Source organism: Corvus hawaiiensis, chromosome 19, assembly GCF_020740725.1.
Source record: "Corvus hawaiiensis isolate bCorHaw1 chromosome 19, bCorHaw1.pri.cur, whole genome shotgun sequence".
In the NCBI taxonomy this organism is placed as follows: domain Eukaryota; kingdom Metazoa; phylum Chordata; class Aves; order Passeriformes; family Corvidae; genus Corvus; species Corvus hawaiiensis.
This window is the reverse complement of record NC_063231.1, coordinates 6,079,620-6,093,443: the sequence shown is the minus strand read 5'-3', so window position 1 is coordinate 6,093,443 and position 13,824 is coordinate 6,079,620. Positions and strand designations below refer to the sequence as shown.

The window sequence follows — 13,824 nt, the reverse complement described above, 5'->3', positions numbered from 1 at the left end:
ATAAAAAGGCAGAGAAAAAATGAGTGCTCAGTAGTCAGTACCTGAGTCTAAGTTGACTGACTGAAAAGCAGTTTCTCCCCTTCCTTTCCCGAGTTTCCCAATAATCTCTCACTTTGCATGGGAAGAAGCGGCAGAGTGAACCACAGCCCATAATATCTGTGTCTGTCACTGCTTCACCTCAACCCACGAGCTCCGAGTTCCAAAACCAGGCCAGAAAGGCACAGGCCACAGCTTCCCCAGCACTGGCTCAGGCTCCAGTGCTGAGGCAGGAATCTGGTTTTTCCATCTTCTCTGTCTGCAATGGAGCACCCACTCCTGTTCCCCCCCTCAGCCACCCAAGTAGCTTGGCAAAAACATGCTTGTGACTGGTGTCTCTGACACTCTTTCACAGTGTGAGAGCAGCTGGGAGCACAGTGCAGGCACACAAAAAAAGGTTTCTTTGATCAATATTCGGAAGGTTATAGCAACAAAAAGCCTAGGCTTTGGATGAGGTTTGTCCCTGATGAGTCTTGTTGCCTAAGTGACTTCTCTAAAGTCCTGAAAAGCGAAGAGCAGAAAGTTCTTGATTGGTGAAGTTTGCTGCTCTTTGTCATCACTTCTCTTTGTCTTGAAATTGGAATTTGAGCAAATTTTGTGGTCAAAATGTAAAGTCTCTATTAATTGGAAATATTTTCAAAGGGCAGACAGACACACAGCAAGACAAACATTCAGCTGATCTCCATTAAGAGAGAAGAGCTGATACACAAATATGTTCTGCCTTCACCTGTCTTTTGCTTGGTATGTTCCTACTTAGAGCAACTCTCCCTGAGCTGCAGAAAGCTCAGTTACCTTGTGCATAATTTGACTTAAATTTTGGGGTTATCTTCTTTTTAAGACACTTTCAATCTCTTTCACTAGGGCAAAGATTTTTTTTACATAAATATGCAGCTACAGAAGATGCTGGATTTAGCAGCTTTTTGCTGCCATTTCACTTCTAAACCACAATTTATTTATAAAAAACAACTACCGTGGGAAAAGTTCCAGCAGTATAATAAAAATTGTTGCTGTCATTAAAAATTACAGAGAGGATGTGAAATTCAGGCTAAGAGGGATGCAAGGTAAGGACCATTACATACTGTTCTATCAAGTTACAGAACAGTATTTATGATTTAACTGAGTGTAAATTGCAGAAACAAAAGTAAAGCTGAAGTTAATTAAATGTAGGGACAGAAGGACCAACACTCTGCCTTACCAAAATCCAGCTATGCCAGTGGGATGGAGCACCTGTAAATGCAGCTTTCTGATGTTCCATTAACTGAGTGGTGATGTGCTGTTAAACTGAAGGCACAGTTCCACTGTGCACCCTTTACAGTCTGCAGATGAAACTGTCCTCATATTTTAGTTTTTATAACATTGTCTGGAGAACTCCAACTGTGCATGGCTTGGTTGTGCTGGACTGCACTGTACAAACATTTGGAAAATGGCAAATCCCAACTCACAATCAAAATATATGAGCAGAAAATTGTTCCTATCCAGTCTGAACTGCAATTTTTTGGATCTCAACACTTGCCTTCATGTCCTCAGCAGGATAAGTTCTTAAAGATTTCAAAATCGCAGTAAGAGAGGATACTAAGGAGTCCCAACAAAATAGAGCCGTAATTCTTCTACTCTAAAATTTTCCAGGGAATTACACTGCATTAAAGTGCCTCTTGTAGTCATACACACAGCTCAAGTTGGTTCAGCCAGGCAGAGGCAGACGCATTTTAGAAGTGGCTGAAAAAATTATCTATATATATATAGATAAAAGCAAGTTAACACTTTGGGTAGGATGGGTATTTTCAAATGCAGCTGCCTAATGTCAGCATTCATCAAAATGTATACAGATGAAAAATACATTGCTTTTTCCCACTCTGGGGCCAATCTGAATGATACATGCCAGGTCCAGAAGAGAAGTATAATCCATTATTCGGAGTTTAAATTAAACCAAAATCAAAAGACGCTGGCTCTGCAGCTCTGCTTCAGTGGGTTACCCCAATACTTAGTATAGCTAATTCCAAAAGGAATAGCAGGAAAATAAGATTTTGATGACATTTTTTCAAATCTGCTGCATTAGTATGGAACAGACTGCATGAGATGAGCAAGAAAACTAGATTATCAAAGCTCTGTACTGAATAATTGGATGCCAGTGCAGTTGCTTCAGCTATCAGAGAGGAGCATGACCTGGCCTCACTCTGCACATTCCACAGATATCAGATCCTTATCTCTTCAATTCACATGAAAATGAAACACAGAAAATACAATAACAAACTAAGGTGTCATGCCCTAGCCATATCTAAGGTAGAGCAAGAGCAATGCTGGCAGCACTGCTGATGTACAGAAAACTGAGGCCACTGAGGAAACCGTGAGGCAAGGCAGGTAGGGTTGTGAGGGGACACTTAGGGTGACAATCCCCAGTGCTGTGCTCTTTCCTGAACCCTGAAACCTCAATGTTTTATAGCAGTCCAGGCAAAACATCCTGCAAAGTAGTGCAGAGAGTGACTGAACACAGATTTCCACTCTGTAGTGCATGTGAAATCCAGCTTGGTGTCAAAGACTTACTTGGATGGAGCCTACAGGGACTTTACTTAAAAAGGGAGAAGATTTATAAAGCTCTCATTTCTCTGAATGCAGAAGGAAGAGGTCTGGTAAGGCCAGGGAGGAAAGTTTGCCTTCCAAAAACAACTCCTAAACCATCATTCCAATCTGTGTTATTCAAGTGGGCAAGAGGACTTACGAAAGGAGAAAAAAGCTGTTCCCTATTTTTGAAATATGATCAGACCCATACCTGGATTAGTAATGGTACAAGGGAATATAAAATTAGAAGGAACAGCCATATGGACAATCCTTGCTGGGAATCCTATCTGGGACACTCACACCTGATGCACATACAGCATGGGCTCTCTGCAATTGGTGTATTAATGCCCATCTGACAGAATGGCTCCGTGCCTGAGTAAACAGGTTCAACCTTATGGCTCAAGGATTGTTGCCAAGGAAAATGATTCTTCACATGTGCCACCTCATGACACATGAAAATAGCAAAATTCTCTCAGCATCCTTCTGATTTCAGTTAAACTATTGTACCTCTTCCTGCAATTCTCCCACTCGAGGATCATATAAAGAGACACGTGGGCTCTCTGTGTGGCCTCTGACACTGCTGTGGTCCTACCAGAACACTGCAGCTCCTCCACGGCAGCTCCTTGCTGGCAGGGGGAGACAAAAGGTTTAGAAAGTCATCCTGTATTCCTGAAGAGGGTTAAATATCTTAAAAAACAACTTCCATTTGTGATACCTCCGAGGCTCCTGCTTTTACCACTAAAACCCAGAGTACGGCTTTTGCTTCCTAGAAGCATTGTTGGTTCTGCAAGGCATGAAAATAAACAAGCCCCTCCGAACAGACACTGCAGTTACCTGCACAAGGAGCTATGCAACAGCAATTTTAGCAGCAGCACTGTATTCTGCCATTAGCAGGGACAGTCCAAAATGCCACACTTGTCCAAGTGCTCGAGGATACTGAATGACCTCCATTTGTGCAGTGTTCTCTTCCCTAGCACTGAAATCTCGGGTATCTGAGATTAGTAGCTCTGCTGATACAACACCATTATGTCAGATCTCTTTCAATGAAGCTGCTGCAGAGGAGACAGGGTATTTATTTGGAGCTGATATGACACGTGTTGCTTTCATTCTGTCAGATTATTGTAGGTATGTCTCATTGTGGAGCATAAAATTGCAGGCTAAATTCTGCAAGTTGTTGTCCATTCTTGTTTCCTAGTGGCTTCCATGCATAGGGAAACAGCATCGTACAGGATCATAAAAATGCACAGTAAATGCAAACAGCAAAGATGCCAATGCCCGGTAAAGTCAGCAGTTAACACTCTCTAGCTTAGAGGCTAAAATGAGTAGCCTCATGTTTCAAAAAAATAAAAGCTATTAGTGGGTCAGTAAATCTATTTCAAAATGACCAGGTAACATTGTACTACAATGCAGATGCTGGAATACCTGCACAGCATTTGCAGTGCTAAAAGGTCTTCATCTTGCTGGTATGCTGCTAGTGACATAATATAAAATGCTGCAGCAAATACAGAGCACCCCTCACTGAATATTCTTATTTACAAGACATAAACATGCCATTCTACAATTACTTATTTACTTTTTATATTTAAATGAAGCATAGAAAGGCTCTTATCTGATGGCATCGTTTACGTCATTCACATCTGAGCTTGAGCCAAGAGTAGAATCCTGCCAGATCAGAATTCTCCATTCACTTTACTGCCATTTCACACAGATGAAAAATGCTAGACTGGGGAGAATCAGGCTTACAGCAGTTAGGAAAAAGACCTGGATTTTATTGATCTGAGCTCTTCTGATTCCTGTATTAATTACTCTGCAAGTTTATCTCAGCTTACACCCTAGAAGTCTTGCTTGTGATAACCTGACTGATATTGCTCTGGCAATATATATGAGACAACATTTTTATCATTATAACCCCTTCTGCATAGTTATGAGATTAAAAAGAAAACCAGCTTCAACTATGAGCCATTAGTTTCAAATAAACTTAGTGTAAGGCATTAAGTCATTGCTAATGCTTTGATAGGAAACTCACAGAAAAATGGCAGAGGGTCTGCTACAAGAAAAATAAATCCTCAAATCTGTGATTACAATGGTGAACACTGCAAGTGAAAGGTGTATTTACAAGGTATTAGATGCTGGTGTGATCTTCACTTAGACACCTTATCCTGGTTCTCTCCCAGCCAGCATAAGCCTGTTGCTTAGCTATTTAATGATACTCGATTTTCCATCAGAGTTCCACAGTTCACTCTGAGCAACTTCATCACTCTCAAGGGGTCTTAGTCAGTCACTGACACGTAATCCAAGACAACTGTGCCTAATGGCACAAATTAAAATTAGAGGAATTTCCCTGTAGTGTTTCAGAAGATCATGAGTCCTAACAGAAATGCAGTCCTGCAGAAAATAGTACAGGGTGGTTTAAAACAAAAGAAAAATAAAAGCTGTAAGAAAAATTTTAATTGTTTTTGCGAAACTCCATTTCCACAGTCTTATGTAACACACCTGCTTTGTAATTATTTTAAGTAGTTCTGATTACTGAATTTTATATGGATATTTTCTGCACTGTTAAACCCAAGCGTAGGTTACCTAAAATTTGGAGGGAAGACAGACTTATTTAAACTAACATGTAAGTTTCAACGCCTTCAGTCATACAAGTACCAGCTTTTGGCTCACACCAACAAATGCCTCTTAGAGCAAATAGGATACACACGTACAAAGTGGACCTGGCAGCAGGGGAACTAAGCAGACGCAATTAGCTGAAGATTCATCCCTCTGTAGTTAATTAATACTAATTAATATTTAGTTTGTTTAAAATAAGACTGTACGTAATTGTAGCTGTATTTAAGAGGTTTTTATGCAGCCTTTTTATATTAGAAGACCCTAACAACAGACACTTCAGGCACTAAAGAGAGCATCATTTATAGATGAGTAACTACAGGACAGGAAAGGCTGGCCTGCTTATGAATCCCACAGCCTACATTGTGAGCATCACCATATGCTGAGGGAGGAAAAACAAAACAAAGGATTATAAAGGAATCAATAAATAAAATGCTTTCATCAGCTAGGCCAGATTTTTTTTCTTTTTTCCTTTTTTTTTTTGGATAACGTTTTGCTCAGAAAACATGCAAATGCTCTTTCATTACGTTAATACTTTCCAATTCCGTAAATCCTTCTTCCTCCATCCCCATGTGTAAAAGCTCTCACTGCTGCTTGAATTCCAAGCAGTATTCAACACAAGAAAAGCGGATGTGACCTGATTTTATCACATCTGAGGGCAAAAGTAAGGCACTACCATGGGAACTCTGCTCTGGCACAGAGACTTGACTATTCTGTCTATTTTCTATTTATTGTGACATTGTTTTCTGATAAAATTCTAATTATAAACCTTAGCCAAAGGTTTAGATTTCATACAGGCAGGCTCATATGGATGCAGGGAGCAGTGACAATGTGGTGTTACACTACAGCAAAGCAAACTGCTGCACCTACTGGTCCCCTGTAGCTGGCTTTTGAGGAAGGTAGAAATACAATTATTTAACAACTTCTTTGTCTTCTGACTGCTGAGTATTATCAAAAGTGTTGAAATAAGCTTATGTGTAAGCAAGAATCATTCCCAATAATGTTTATGAAGAACACCCAACTGGACACTGAACACTCCACCACTAACTCAATTTGTAGAATATTAAATATCCCTATAAAGCTGCTTTCCTTTTAATGTGACTAACACACATGTCCAGGAGTTAGACCACATAATGTAAAGGACGGTGTTTGCTCTCTCCAAGTACTTTATGGAGTACTAAAGCAGTATTACACTTAATGTTATTTGCTTCAATTTTTAAAATAATACATGTTTTGTGTTTTCTTCTTTGGCGAAATTTCACTTCTGAAACAACTGAGAGACAGGGAACTTCTGTATGGCCCTCTCTGCTGTCTGGGGAAATTGAGCAGCTCTGAGTGAAAGAATACCAAAGGTTTTACCTACAAATTACTATCAACTAGGGATGCAAGCCTCTGCTTCCTCAGGTCTCATTCAGATCTATGGGGTTCACATTTCTTTTGAAGGAGATACTGCTCTCTTCCTTCTCTGGCACAAGAGTCAAAATTTCACCAGAGCTGAAGTACTGTAAGAAATAAAAGCAGTTAAATTATTGCTGGGAAAAAAAAATAGCCATTTAGCAGCAACTGGAACGTAATATTGATTGCAAGGAGTGAGGGACTCAGCACCTTTCACCTCAGCCACTGATGGTACACTCAGGGCTTTGGGGGCCCCAAACCACATTAATACAATTTGGCTGTCTTGGTGTTTCCCCGAGTCTCTGATGGGAGCATCAGCATACCCAGCAGCCTACTCTGTGTTGCGTTAGATGGGGTAGTTCCTCTCCCTTGAGTTGTTCAATTATTTCTAGATATAGAGTCTGAAAAGCTCTATAAAATAATGCAATAACAAGCAGCAAGGCATCTTGTGATATCAACTTCAGAGCAGCTCTTACTTTCCATCACACTGCACACCCTCCACTCCCATCAATTATCAATTTCAGCATGGTTTGGGGACACTCAGCAACTTCAAAGAAATGGCCTCAATATCCTTGAGCCTTTAAAGTTCAATGCATTATTTATGCTAAATTAATAGGGCTTCCTCTAAAAGGAAACCACTAAGTTCCTTCCTGAGCAGCACATACGGTATCAACGTCTCATCAGGTTTCTGACCCCAGCTGCTCTCTGCACTCTCTGAACACAAAGTTACTCATCAGAAGTAGCACAAACAGTTCGGGACTGTCCTGTTAGCTGCCATGGGCACTTTTTTTTTTTGTTTTCCCAAATCTCTCACTTCAGGAAAGAGAAATTACTTCTTTGCCAGTCTTCCCAAGAAGGGGCTCTGTCCAGAATTTAAGTACTCACCACCGTTTAGGCAGACTCAAGGGGTACAAATCAAGGTCTTCCAATTAATCTCAAGAATAATGGTACGGCATCAATATCAGATGCTTGAACCTAGAAAATACACATAGCCTCAAATCCCATGGAATTCTACAGCTCATGGAAGGTTGCACTCCAGAACCTGATACAGAAACATTTCAAAGAGATTCATACTACACGGTGAATTCAAAATGCTTAAGCAATACTATTATGACCATTTCCCATGGTTTTGAAAGGGACATAAATGGAAAAGGGGAAAGGGTGGCTTCAATGTCCCTTGAGGACTCAGCAGAACTAAGAGTGGCAGTGTGTGGGTCTTGTACAAATTTCACTCTAACTTGAGTCAACACAAACTGATGCCCATTCCTGAAACAAGCAGAGTCCTTTTCTCCTAGCTGACACCTAAACAAAAGCAATGTGACAAACAACATCATCCTTCAAAAGCTAATGGCAAAGGGGACGCAAAATTATTTTGATTATACTGAGTCCCAGATTTCCAGCCATCCTGGGGCTGACAATCAGGGCACTAATCCAGATCATCTCACAGCTCACTGGACAACCTAAATCCTCAGCACTTAAACTTGATGTCCTGCAGTTTTCTGAGATCACCAAGTCAAAAAAAAATGGTTTTCTGGCCATATGAGAGGAACCAATCTGATTTTTATTTACGCCTCAACCTGTGTTACACATGAGGTAAAGAATTCCTGTAAGGGGCTGTACACGTGCTGGCAGCCCTGTCCCTCGGGAGGCTTCCCTGAGAACCAGTCAGGGGGAATCAACCTTCCACGATCGGGCTGCGAGCGCAGCCCCGCACTTGCCAGCAGCGTCCCGGGTGCCCGGGAAAACACGTCCGGGAAATCGGGCTACGGGAGGAGCTTTAGCCCGTAAAAGCGGTGAACTGCCACACAGCCGGGGCCATTTTCTTTGTGTTTCTGGGAGGGCGCGGGGGCTCACCTGGAGGGTTTGCTTGGCCCGCCTTTCCCCCTCGCCTTTTCTTCTCCGCGGTCCTGCTTCTTCCCTGGCTGTCTTCCCTGTCCACACCCGTCCTGCCCCGTTTCTCCGCTTCCCCGAGGCAGCTCGTCCCCGCGACAGCCGGTGCTCCGCTGTTCCCCGACGGAGCGGACGCTGCCTGCACCCAGACCACGGCCACCGCCACCCTGCGCCCTGACCCCGGGGCCCTGCAGCTGCTGTGCCCGTGGCCACGGCAGTCTGTCCTCGGCCCACGGAAGGGACACGCGGCCTGCTGCTGTTTGGAAATGGCTCCCGGCCCGCCACGGGAGGCACGCAGACTCACTGCAGCTCGCAGCACACACGCTCCGTCTGCCGAGCCGGCAGGGACAGAGCAGGTTCTTGCCGTAACGCTGTCCCTGTCCTCTGCTCCTCTCTCTTTTTATCCTTCTGTGCTCTCTTTTCTATCCCCCTTAGGTAGGAACACTTACCCTTCTTTATCAATAAACAGTTCTCAGATATAATATTGCCACGTTTGCACTTTATTTTTGTCCAAGAAATCTATTCAAAAAGAATCCTCCCCGACTCCCCTTTTTACAGCGGGATGGGACACCACATAATAACACCTTTTCCAGCATCCAGAAGGAATCTAATGTTAGAGGATAAACCTAAATATGGATCCACTGAGGCAGTGGCATTATGACAGAAAATGGAACCATCACAGCGAGGTTTTATTGCAATTGCTCCTCACCATCACCACTGCAGTTTATCAGTTTCTAGCTGTTATAATTGAACTAACTGAAGTTGGTTTTCGTAGCTGAGAGAATAGTTAAGGGTTCTCTGTTAATTGTTAATTAGTTAACCACTTATTATTGGCTTTGCCGGTTGATTGTTAATTGTTAGGAAATTTGTTGATTAACAATTGTTAAGGGGAAGGAGTGTTAGGAGCATTTTCTGTATTAGTGTTAGGATGGTGGGGGGGTTGCAAGTTGGTGAAGAGGGAAAGTTCTATGAGCTGTGAGGGTCTGTGCCAGTCATGTGTCCTTGGCATAAGGGGATAAATGCCACCTGCTGATAGGAGCGAGACAGCGAATCACTCGAGGCCCAAGAGTCACCGCAGTGAGGAGAACCTGTCCCCTGGAGATGACACCTTAATGAGCCAACGGGACTATGGAGGGTGCGAGGGCCTGGGCTGCAAGGGGCCGGTGCCTCCCTGGGGATAAAAGGCGTCCCTGAGGGGACGGGGGATTTCTCTGCCCACACACGACCGTGAGTGGAGCCCTCAGCGCGTGTCCTTTCTCTCTGACTGTTGGGCTGATTTGCCAAAATCGTCTCAACTTACACAGTAAACTCTGAAAAGGGACAATTGGCTGATGTGGTCATTTGTCTCATAGCAAGAGTTGGTTCTCAGCTACCAGACATTTCCTAACACAAGGGCGAGAAAAATCCAACTTTGTATTACATTTTTCTGAATTGCTAAGTGGCAGCTTTCCTTCCAGTGCTTTCACTGGTGTTAACAAGACTGTTTCTCAACATGAAGTACTACTTCAGACTAAAGCAGATCATGACTTGTTCAAAATAATGTTAGTACATCATGCACATTTTCAAGAGGGGCCAGTTTATTCTTACTCCCATTTCTATACATGGCAAGTGTAGCAGAATCTTGAATAGCAGTGAACTTCGGAAATGCCTTTTAAACTGACCCAAAGGGTCAACATCATCGGGTTTGTTTCTGTGTGCTACCAAACAATGAGATGCCACAGGCTATAAAAGAATTCCAAGGTCCATGTTAACAATACAGGAATTTGATGTAAGCTTCCTTCACTCACATTCCTGGAAAAAACGTGAAAAATAAGTGTTTATCACTGGAGGCAAGAAAAAGGACTAATGGAGAATATTTGCTTCTAAGATAGTTGGGGGAAGTTAAAGCAAAAAGTCTTAAGAGTCCTCAAAATCCCAGCAGATAATCTGGCCCTGCATCATCCAAAGCTGTGCCAGGTTTTAAAGTGCCCTTATGCTTCCCCACCACATCATTAATGAACCCGAAATCATTTAATAAAATGAAGAGTAAGCTCAGAATCCCATTTGTATTAAACTGGCCCCAAGACAAACTTGAACACTGTGCGTCACCAGCAATAACTTACTTTGCTTAATTTAAATTTACAACAAAACACGAAAATTAGGAAAGTAGAGAAGAAAATTAAATAACCATATCAACACCTCAATCCACTCACCAACCTGTAGCCCAAATGAAGAGTAACCCTGATGAATAAAATGGAGCACACTCTTCACTTCCACCTGTTTACCCTCTACAACCAGCAATGTTAGGGTGAGAAGTTATTGAAACCCAGAAGGAAAGGGAAGAGCAACTTTTTTTTAAGACATCTAAAACCAGAGATGGGAAATCATAATGGAAAAATTTAATCTGTAGTAGAGGAACTAAGGAGCAGGAGGAAAAGTCATTCTAGTCAGAACTGCTGCCAGGGTAAGGCAAGAGAGATACGAAAACAACACGGTTTGTTCATCTCAGCTGCCAGCCATGTTGTGCATGTGTCAACATTCCAATTCATTAATTACTGCTTAGATATTACAGTGACAGCACCTATACCAATTACCTGAACATACAGCATTTAGTGGTTTATTTGGGTCTATTTTCAAAAGACATTCCTAAAAATTGTACCCGTTTGGAAGCACTGTTTGTGTATCCTGATTGTCAGATAATGATGGGAAAGAACACTTTTTAAATTTTTGTTTTAATTTGTCATGTTCCCAACTGTGCCAAGAGACAAATCACTCTCCATACCTCCCCCCACCATTCCTGCTTCCCTGCAGTTCTGTGCACTATCCTCCAGAAATTAACTTCTACCATCCATCTGTACATATAGTTGTGTTTATCCACTCATCCTGGAAGAAATCATTCCCTTCCCCCTCATTGGGCTGATTCCTGAGGCAGCAGTGCTACTCTGGCACCCAGATGCAGCTATTCTGTTATCCCTATCCCAACTAACAATATTCCTGACTAGAAATAGTGCACTTTGGGTTCCTTCTGAACCCAACTGCATTTCTTGGCTTCTTGGTCCTTGCAAGGGTGTCCCCTATTCATCCTTCTCAACCACTTAAGCCATGAGTCAAAGGCAGTGATTTGGATTTGCTTCTTTCCTCTCTTCCTTTTAGTTCTGAAGTTAAGATGGAAGGTGTTTCATGCTGGCTGTGATGAACCTGCCTGCTTCATTTTTCTGGTCTGGAATTTTAATTGCTTTCTAAGTTATTGATGCAGAAATCCTAGGCAGAAAAAAACCCGTCACCTTCATTTAGGTATCCTGTTGTTCATTGCTTTGTCTTCCAGTCTTTTGAGATATGAGACTTTGGATACAGATAAAAGAAAAAAAATTAAAAAGCCACCGAATGTAGGAATTTTAAAAAGGTATCTATTTCAAGAGAACTGAAAGAAGAAATATGCCACTGCAGAGATGTCATCAGGGGTTTCCGAGCCTTCCTTCTTTTCATCTGTGTGGTCCTGTTTCTTCCAAGTCAAAATCCACTGAAGTCTCAGGCAGTCTTTTATTCTTGCCAGTAGCAAGAGGGAAGAATTTTTTTTTTTTTGTGACGGCAAAACCAAGGAACTGGAAATAAAAGTCACAGGTTTTTAATGTATGTGTTTCCTTTCTTATGAGCCTGGTGTATCTAAAGCAGAGACACCTAGTAGTTTCCAGTGTCTTTTGAAAACTTTGAAAAAGTTTTTCAAAAAGAGAGCTTTACACCTCTTTTTCAGATTTCTGACACCTGCCCATCAATAATACTCACTGCCTACCTCATTTAATTTATAAAAATACTAAACAGTTGTCCATCTATTAGATTTTAACCTTAAAAACCACAACCACAGTGCAAGAGTACAAAATAATATACTCTAACAGCACTAACTCCCAGAGGCCCAGTACACCAGCTTTCAAAATATCTGAAATAGAGGGAAACGTCCTTGAATTGAGGCCAATTCCGAGTAGTGTTGTTTCTTCCAGTTAAGATTCCTACTGTACTGACTTCCGATCAGAGGACGCTTCATTGAACAATGCAGGATAATAACCCTGGCAAATTCATTCCTGTGCAGCTGCCTGCAGAACATTCTACAGACCCTGGAGACCCAGCCAGCCCAAACCTGATCATCCACAAAAGAATGGCTGCTGGGTCTCCCACATATGCTGAGAACACACAACAGTGGGATATGTGTATCCACAGATCTGTTTCCTAAACACAGTATCTCCTGTACCCACCTCCTTCCCCATTTTTCAGCCTTTCCCACTCAAGCCTTGGATTTACAGATGAAGAAAAAGTTACAGGTACAGATGAAAAAGGCAAGGAAAGGGTGGAAAGGCATGCAGAAGTCAGCAATGATGCTGATGGAAGAAGTCTGACTCCAGTTACTTCCAGTCCTTTGATCTTCCAAATAGAATATACTGAATTTTATGCATAGCATCTCAGCCAGCCTATAAAATCTTCAAGTCCACTTGAAATAACCTCCTGAATGCTAGGCAAACTACTCACGAGATTAGAAGTTTTAAAAAAAATATTTGGAATACTGAAATGAATCTATAGTAAACAAACTATTGCTTGTGTTAGCACAAAATAAGGAAGTTTGACATTAGCCTCACAGATACTAAAACTGTCAGGAGACACTGAGCTAATTCATTTTGGTTCTCCCCTTGGCATAAATTCCTGCTGAGCTGTTCATGAAACTCTACAGTGACCACCAGGGAAACCCAGTGAGGGCTGATGAATCCTGGACACAAAGTGTAGTCCACCATCTCTGGCTCAGTGACCACACAATTAGGCAACGAACAACACTATTGGTTCTGTAAATTTGCTTTTGAGACCTGCTAGGCAGATTCTTAGGGTCAAAACTGGATAACCGAACTGGCAAGGATCTCTCACTAGGGTCATTTATCCAATTTTCAACTTCATCCCAGGCCAGTTTCACTGCAAGTGGTATGAGGCAAAGCCAGGTTTCCCCCTCAGCTACACAGGAAACTCAGCGCAGTACCAGAAGATGCCAGCTGATTTTACACTACTCAGACTCATCCCCACCCTTCCACACATGCCTGGAGTTGATTCAGCCACATACCTAAAAGGAATCATGTGTTTCTTAAACCCTTATGGTACTGTGTACGTGGCATCTGTTTGTTTTTTCCCCAACACAACTTTGTGCAGCAATATGTTGATAAGACTGTCTTTTTTTTTTTTTTTTTTTAAGCCCCTCCAGAAAGTTGCTGCAGTCATATGGTAGAATCAGCGTAAAATACAGGTCACTTGACAGACCCCATTGTTGCACTGGAGAACAAACAGTTTAATCAAGGCTGCATCTGCTTCAAACTATTCTGACTGTCAGAC

General features: G+C 42.1%; 1 protein-coding gene across 1 annotated transcript in view; it reads right to left on the bottom strand.

Annotated features, from left to right (window-relative positions):
• CA10 (carbonic anhydrase 10) overlaps positions 1 to 13,824 on the bottom strand; it is a 188,317-nt gene that overhangs the window by 151,548 nt on the left and 22,945 nt on the right. The window lies entirely within an intron of this gene.